This window comes from Pagrus pagrus (assembly GCF_965226575.1).
Source record: "Pagrus pagrus genome assembly, chromosome: 13".
Classification (NCBI taxonomy): domain Eukaryota; kingdom Metazoa; phylum Chordata; class Actinopteri; order Spariformes; family Sparidae; genus Pagrus; species Pagrus pagrus.
The window spans coordinates 23,493,421-23,502,487 of NC_140197.1; the positions used below are offsets into that span (position 1 = coordinate 23,493,421).

The 9,067-nt window shown below is 42.7% G+C and overlaps 1 long non-coding RNA gene across 1 annotated transcript; it reads right to left on the reverse strand.

Moving 5' to 3' along the window:
* Window positions 1-1,180: 1,180 nt before the first annotated feature.
* On the reverse strand, window positions 1,181-7,159 carry LOC311268191. The gene is made up of 4 exons (XR_014623943.1): window positions 7,003-7,159; window positions 5,142-5,235; window positions 4,617-4,688; window positions 1,181-1,679 (listed from the first exon to the last, which is right to left on the reverse strand). It is a non-coding gene; the product is annotated as an uncharacterized lncRNA (long non-coding RNA).
* Between the last annotated feature and the right edge of the window lie 1,908 nt (window positions 7,160-9,067).

The window sequence follows — 9,067 nt, forward strand, 5'->3', positions numbered from 1 at the left end:
CCTGGGTTCTCCATCTAAACACATAGCATACAGATTCATAATATACTGAACATTTGTTTGCTTTGGCAGTTTGGCACTACACATAGAGGGCTGTGATATTTACATCACAGGAAAAAGCTGATTAGCTGGTCTCAGGTCAGCCCTGCAGTCATTAAAGCACAGTATGTAATTTCTGCCACCAGGGGCCTCTCAATCCAAACAAAAGATGCATATATCTTGGGGTCATGGTAGTTGCTGTCTTCATTGTTAATCAACCCCCATTGCTGATGGAAATCTCTCTTCGTGACCCAGGCAGAAGTGTAGGCGGACAAGCTAATGTTTTAAAGTTTATTTCACATTATGTTCAGCCTTGTTTCTCTCCCAGAAGTCATAGCGACAGTGACCCAATAAAATGCACCCGTACCTTGAACAAATCAAACATCTCTTTGGATTACAACATGTTTGGAAAGTTAAGGATAATGTAAGCAGGGGCGAAAATCTGTAAGAGAGAATTACATGACATTTTCTCGAGACCAATTCTTGAGGGGGACACCAAAAGTAGTGCTGCTAATGAAGACTCCCCCTATCAGCTAAGGATAAAATACATTACACTGCTCACTTCTTTAATGAACACAAATCAAACAGCTGCAAACCTTGGTCGATGTTATTGTGGCTAGCAAGCGAATGTCAGCAAACTGCTAACTACTATGAACAATGACCTGTATTTCAATGAAGTAAAAATTAAGATTGGTGACAGTTATAAACATGTTTTACTGTATTGAGTTGTAGAAAGAAATAAATGTCGAACGCAGCCTTTGTTTGAACAATGTACTGGAGGTCAGCCAACGACTCTTTTGAAACCTGAAAACGCACTTTAATGTTCCTATAATCAGTACAAGTGCTTTCAGTGCATATTATTACTGAAATTACAAATTTACATTTTAATGCAGAAATGTTACTTATTATGTTTTTAATGCGAGCAATACTAAAGACTGAATATCATTTATATTCACAGAGAGAACCTGAAAGAGGAATGACTTGCAGATTTGAAATGTTTAAGCACATTATTAGTCATAAACAGTGTTTTACAGTGATGGCATTAGAAAAAAAAAAAACATTTTAAAAGACTACTCATCTTTATTTTTATAAGGAAATCCCATGACAGAGCAGGCCACAACTGTAAATATGATATCTATGAGGCTAAAACTCTTTTGTACCTGTAACCACACCTATAAACATGATCTTTGGCTGGTTTTAAGTTATTCTTGATCCTTTTTGCCATCTGCAGACTTCACTTTCCAAATATGTTCTAACAATTTTATTGGCATATTCTGACCAGTACATTGCTTATGTGTACTGCTGGTTTTGGGAAAATGTCCACGTTTGGATGATTAACTTCTACTCTATTCTAGTCAACTTTTTTTTTGCTGCACTGTATCCAAAGAGTTTGCTGCACAACCACAATGAGCAAACCTGGGAGGACATGCCAAGATAAAACTGGAAAGAACATAAAAATAGTCAAACACAGACTAAACAAGCAAGTGCAAGGCTGGCAGAGTAAACACAAATAAGATGATCAGCTGTGATCTCAGACTCCAATAAAAGATGAGGCATTTAATCTCCAAAAATAATCACAATTCCTTGGCAAAAAGTGAAATGCATCTTTCAGCCTTGGTTTTCGGATTTAGTGAGGAAAGGATCTGCAGAGAAACACAACGATGTTTATTTAGAAAGAAATAGAAATCAAGCAAGAGCATGACTGAAAAAAAGAGAGTTAAAATCAAATCAGTCACATTATTACAGCTGGGCAGGGAAGACGGTGCCACCAAGTTTGACGCACATAAAACTGAATAGGATAACACCACATGTGGAATAATTACAGTTACACAGCAAGTAACCATTTATTGTATCTTACTGAAGGTTAACTGAAAGCAGAGCATGGTGCTGAACGATACATACTGGCTGGATTAGAGCTCCAGAAAATCAGATTTAGGGCACCAGAAGATTTTTTTTTTAAATTCAGACAGCACGTTCTGTTCTTGGTAAAATCCAACAATATTTACTCCTGGGAGTCGTTCTGCCCGGTCAGCTCGCCATCTAAAGCTCCACAATAGCAGTGGGGTTAGATTAAATAGATTGGGTATGGGTTAGGCTTAATTAAAATGTGAAACTGGGATGGTAAACATAAACAGCCTCCTGTGCTGTATGGATTAATAGAGACAAATTGTCAGGTAAGCTTTCATATTTTCGAACACAGACGTGTCAAGAGCAGCCAGGCAGTGTAAAATCCTCCGCCGCCTGTCATAGGAACAAAATTACCCCACATTTCTGACAAACTGACAAGTAACAAATTGCTCTAATTAGAAACCACATTGATATTCTTCAGTACATGAACTCATTTTCGCATAAATAGAGTAGAAAAGAACATTTCTGTTTGTACCTCAGCTGATCTCAATGTTTCCTGTGCCATTTTAATTAATTTGGTAACAATTTGATCTGTTATTTGTATAACCGCTTACCTTCCCACAATGTTTGTTGGGTTGAATACCCCTGGGGGTGTCTCTATTTGTTTGTACCTCTAATTAAGGCTGATATGTCACTTGCTCTACTCGTGATGCTGCTGTGTATTTACAGACATCTATTTGTAGGTTTGCATGTGCCTGCCTCTATTTTTATTGCTTTTTACTGTGTTCATTACCAGTCGCGACAACATGGCTGGTATTGTTTCCAACTTGTGAGTGTGTGAGTTTGTGTGTGTGCATGTTTGTGCATCTGAGCGTGCCATCATGGCAAAATGTTGTCCCTGAGACACCTCGTGTCATCACAATGGTGTCACAACCGTTCAAGATGCAGTCACAAGACTTTACAAGTCTGAAGAAGGATGTTGTCTGGTCAAGGTCAGTGGAAGTAGGAGGGTAGGGGGTAGATAAGGGACCGTTGGCCCCCGACATTATACCCCTGACCCCCATTTGTTTTAAGTCATGAATCACTAAATCCCAGTTTCAGTCATAAGAGGTTGTCATCGATGACCTCATCTTGGATGACCCCGACGAAGGCCACAAGCTAAAACGCATTATCACATCATTGCAACTAGGAGGCCCAGACAAAGGAGAAAGGAACATAAACTGTCTACATTGAATAATGATTAACATATATTTTAAATATTTTTAAAAATCTCAAAGAATCACAGATCTACTTCTCTGATAAATACATGACTTTGACTTTCAATTGCGCTTGAATACCGAAATATATATAGATAACCTAAAATATATACCTAACTAAATTAGTGAGCAGTATATTAATGCTAACAATGATCATGTGCCATTTAAAACAATTGATTTGTTTACAAAATATAAAAATGTGTGTTTAGGGGGCTCCCAAATAGTCCAGTCTGTGTAATCTATCCATTTAATCAAGTGTTTCAACCTCTTTAGACTTTTTCCCTTCTCCATGCACCATGGAAAAAGGTGAAGTTGTGCCAGAAACTCCGGCACTGCGTTCCAGTTTCAATCATTCCTGTCCACTCCGAGACATTAGATAAAACTAGAGACCATCTTGCAATGCGATCACACCAGCCACGACACCAAATTGGTGTGTATGGTGCTGGGGAACACATGACGCGAGAGAAATTAGTTGGTGAAACAGTGAAGCATGTGGGGATGGTTAGGCATTTTGGGTAAATCTGCTACGGCTCACCTGTTTCACCAAACTCACCTCTCTCATGTCATGTGTTTCATTGTACCACACACACTTATTTGGCGTTGCGGCTGATGTTATCCCATCACAAGAGGGTCTGGAGTTTATTTTGTTTCAGGCCTGTCATTAAAATCACTGTGCTGGCAGAACCAGAGAAAAACCTCATGAAGATGGATCACACTCCTCGCAGCCTGGAAACGCCAAACGTGATAATAACTCCAGCAGAAAGCAGGGACATGCTGTACAAAATGTGTGACATGTACACTGCACACACACACACACACACACACACACACACACACACACTGGAGACACTCCAAGCCAGCTCCAAAGACAGATTAGGAAAAACTGTGTAAATCTATCTCCCAAACGGGGCATCTCATACCATGTGACATTCAGTGGAGCAAGAGCTGACAAAAACCTCCCTGTTATGAAGATAATTCACAGGCCCCTCAGGCCCCCTGCAGAGGATACCCGACCTGCTGTAAAGCCCAAATGCATTCTGGGTATGTATTCAGAATGAATTCAAGCTGCAAAAACAAAAGAAACAGGCCACGGTGCTATAAATAAAAACAAAGGGAAAAAAACAAAAATCCAACAAATATTGTCAATAAAAGTCTACTCCCAACCCCTCTCCTTCATTCTACCTAATTCTCTCTACCTGCCAGGTGCTCTGTCAGTAATAAGCTGATACCTTCACAAGGGATTTCAGGGACAAACATCACTGTAAAAGGCGAGATATTCCATTAATCAGGATCACAGAGAGGCTTTGTACCGTCATCGCAGGTGTCCTGGTAATTCTGTCGAGGGGCACGGAGAGGCACTGCCTGTCGGTCAACACCCCACTTAACTCTTCACTCATCCCCCTCCATCCGGTTATATAACATACCATCACACAATAAACAGGTCCTGCTCACATGAACAGTTACAGTCACACACACCTGGGAGAGCTGCACTGGGCCAGCAGCTCTCATGTGTTGGTCATGAAGGGCGCACGTCCACCATCTGCTGTCCTGTTGGTGTAATTACAATTTAGAAAAGACACGTAGATGATCAGAAATTGTATTGATTTTTTTGTTCTGTGTACCTGCATCCAGAGGTCAGACCACAGACTTTAAAAAAGACTTTTCAGTTTTTTCTTAAAACTGGTGTTTTTTCTTTCTCAAACTCATTTTATTGGTCTTCCTGTTGTTTTGATTTGTATGGCTTTTTACTTAATTCATATAGATGTACACATTTTTCTGCTTCAGTCTTTCTTGTGTGCACTTTTTTTATTATTTGGATGACAATGAACTTTGTAACCAGGTGCTATAAAGTTTTGCATACTTTTCCAGCATTGTGGATGTTTAACTTGTCGGATTGAAAGGGGGTTTCTTCCTGTGTGGATAAAAACGTCCCAAAAATGGTGCGCTGAGCACTGTACATGAAAATATGACAGAAAAACAGAGGGACAGAGAGGGGATTACCTCCTCAGCTTGTTATCATTGCAACGTCAGACGCCAGGGAACCAATATCCATCTGGAATGTGTTGGGACAACACGGCGCACGATGAGATAATCCCTGAGAATTTAGAGGGAGAATCACACGAATAAAGAGAGAAGAGATATAAGAAAAGAAACCAAGAGGGAGAGGATTTGAGAGTCTTGAAAATAAAACTTCCTGAAACAGAAAAAGCAGCAAATCAAAATTGTGTACTAGTTTAGCATCAGTGTTAAAGCTTGAACAGAAAGTTCTCTGTCTAAATGCCACGAGAAGAACTTATCGGGGTCCCTTTCAAAATGAACAGTTTTACAATGAAGAAATTCAGTAAAAACATGCATTCATTTTCTATTTGAAGGTTTCTCTCTCTCGACAGTTGTCGGTACACTTTCAATAAAACATATCACAGATGTGGGACTGTAACAAATTGTCATGTGAAGAAATGTTTGGTGGTATTTTAGGTGAAAGAGGTCTGGCTGAAAAGCTTGTGCAACTCCTGCATCATTTTAAAATCACTGCATAGCTCCTCTTGTCTTACAGTAAGAGAGACATTGTGAAATAAAGACTGTATGCATTACTTTTCACAAGGAATTTATATATATGGAAACTAGCCAGCTGTCTAACACTGGCAAATACAGAAAAATTGATTAATGTGGGTCCTTAAAAATGAGATGAAAGTGTAAAACATGCCATACACTGAGTCTAAATCTGGTGAATGGTTGTATGGACATGATCACGGTGATAATTATAAACATAATCCACTAGATGGCAGCCTTCTGTTACATTTGGCTTTTTAAAAGGCTCATCCCCTGTTGACTGCATGCACGTGTGTGTGTGTGTGTGTGTGTGTGTGTGTGTGTGTGTGTGTGTGTGTGTGTGAAACTGAGGTGCTCATTTAGGATGAAAGCAAATTTAAAACGTGTCACCACTGAGGGACATCAAATAAATACCAATCACTGGCAACAGGATGTGGCAGGCCGCAGAGAAACTGACAGAGAAAAGTCTTCTGACGCAGGACTGAGATTTAATAAGGCGATGGAAACACTGAAAATACGTGAAGTAAGGATGGTTTGATAAGTGGGAGACTTTTTAAACTTTGATTTGGAGATTTCAGCGAGTTAAAACAAAGATAGGCGTGAAAAATGACAACAGAGTTGTGTGAGTGTGTGAGGTTGACAATATATGGGAGTGTATATGTGTGGGTGGGTGCGAGGAGGAAAGTGGAGTGGGGTGTCGGAGATGTAGCAGGTGTAAGACATGGTGGAGGCAGAGACAGAGGAGGACGTGGCAGTAGGGCAGTGATTTAATTAGCACCCTCTACCCCCTCCAGCCCTTCACTCATAGCATCAATAATGCATGGCCCCTTGTTTCCACTGCCATAATTAATCCTCTCTTACTATAATTAAAAGCCAAAAATCCCACAAGATGGTTCAGCTTGGCCAGGCACGGGTTGGGTTGGCACAGGAACTGATGAAAAACTCCAGAGCTTCACACACACGCACCCTGTGGACCGACCGACAGACAGACAGACAGACAGACAGACAGACATGTTGACAGAGAGATCAATAGTCAACCCAACTCCAACACAAGCAGAGTGAATGAGGCATGAAGGGAAGCTGAAAATACGTGGAAAATGTGACACGCAGGCAAATTAAATGAATGAATTTGACACATGGAACCGCTCCTCGAAAATGTGCTTTTTGTGCATCGTGTTTGTGAATGACTGAGAAAATGAGGGAAGAGCGAGCCAAGCACAAATCCACCAACCTCACTTCCACTCCCTAGAAAAGGAGGATGGATGTACAAGTACACACACACGCGCACACACACGCACACACACATACTTACACAGGCTCCCAGATGAGGTTTGTCTCCGCTGCAGCCAAGCCAGACGAGAGGGAGAGGTGGAGCTTTCTGATGCTGCAATTAGGACCACACTGTCTGGGCGAGCAAACAAGAATGAATATTTCAGTCCGGAGATCTCCATGGGTACCTATGGTGGGGGCCTGGCACACCTACAGGCGCGCACACACCCACACACACACATAGACAGATACACAATTTATCACGGCTGCCAGGATTATTCACCTCCCAATCACAGATGCCACAATTATCACATCAGTATCACTGCGTAAGCGATGCCAACTGTTATGCTCATTGAATTATTGTACATGGTTTACAATATCAGTATAAATATGCATCAGCGGGAGCAGTCACAGTGCGTAGCTGATGGTTTCTCCTTTGTGAAAATAGGTGCATCCAAGCTTGGCCACCTGCCAGGAAAAGACACAGTTGGTAGAGCAGAGGTCATATCACACATGCAACCTAAATTTCTTCCCCCCCCTCTCCCTCTACCTTCCTCAGACAAAGAGCACTCACCTCGCTCAGTCACCTCTTCGGGCTCTTCAGCATTTTTAGATTTCACTTCAGAGGCTCCACTGTGCACCTCCTCCTCCTCCTCCTCCTCCTCACAGCACACACTCACACACAGGACTTGTACAATGGGAGCACTCCCTCTGGTGTGGGTTCATTGTCGATGCTCTGCGCAGCCCTCCTCCTGCCCCTCCGTCCTCGGCCCCATCTCCACTTGATTTATCGCTCTAAAATACCACTGCACTAATTAGTCAAGTAATTAATTAATAGGCATTTGCATTTGTGCATATGCAATTAGGGGGCTGGAGAGAGGAGAGTGCAGATGGGGTCCGGGAGTCTGGTGGGGGTGGGAGGGTCTGTGTGTGTGTGTGTGTGTGTGTGTGTGTGTGTGTGTGTGTGTGTGTGTGTGTGTGTGTGTGTGTGTGTGTGTGTGTGTGTGTGAGAGAGAGAGAGAGAGAGAGAGAGAGCTGTATTTCAAATTTGTGCCAGCAGAAGTTTGCACTTCTTCCAGAAAGACAAGTGAAGTGCAGGTCATCACCTCACATGTCTGACAGTGAGAAAAGGAGGGGCAGGATGACAAAGGTGTGGAGGTGTGGCTTGATGACTTTGAGAGTCATTGGGTGTCATTTGACCACGGAGGAAAAAACAGTGATGGAGAATTTGATATCTTAAAGGGAAAGGGCTTCAGTTTTTGCATTTTGATTACACGCGTTTAGCCAATGAAAAAGCACAGCAGGTGGCCCTTACTTAAGACTAATCCGCGTACAAACAGGATGTAAAGTCATCCTAAAATATCGTGAGTCCAAACAAGCTCTCCTCCGGCGTTTCAATATCAGATCAAATCCTCCCTGATTGCAGTCGCCTCTAGCCCGGCGCTGGCTAAAGCCACGCTGTTGACATTTAGCATTTATTTTGGCAAGGTGACCTGAAGGTTGTTTGGGACTTGTTGAGAAGCATCAGCTGAGGTAGGATAGGGCACCGATTTGGCGAGCAGCAGAGATGCCCCTCTATTCCCCCTCCACACTCGCAAACACACACACACACGCTGTCACAATCACCCCACCACGGTTTGGGGTAGTGCCAGGTTACCATCCCCTCATCCCAGAAGGGATGAGGCACATTAGTGAATGTGCGGCATCACGGCTCCCTAGCCACAGCTGCCACACTACTGGTGACCCCAGGGATGACCCCGCAACCCCCCAAACACTCCCTTAGTTGTGGCTGCGGAGGAGATGTAGGGGTGATCCAGACCCAAGGACATGATGAGCTTCTATCAGCTATTGCTCAGCCTCCAGGTCCCTGTTCCCTCAGTCCGGTGGGTGTCTTTGTGCCAAGTTGGACTTGGTGGTCATAGAGCTAATTTCTACCACATTAACTCCACTAATGTCTGTAAATAGAGAGATCTCAGATCTAGGATGGACACAATGCCGCAAAGCAAACACAGTGAAGGGACCAGGATACTGGTGGAGTGGAATTCTTGCATCCACGGTGCTGATGTGCCAGCATGCCTCCTCCTAAATATTGGGCACCGCTGCCAGCT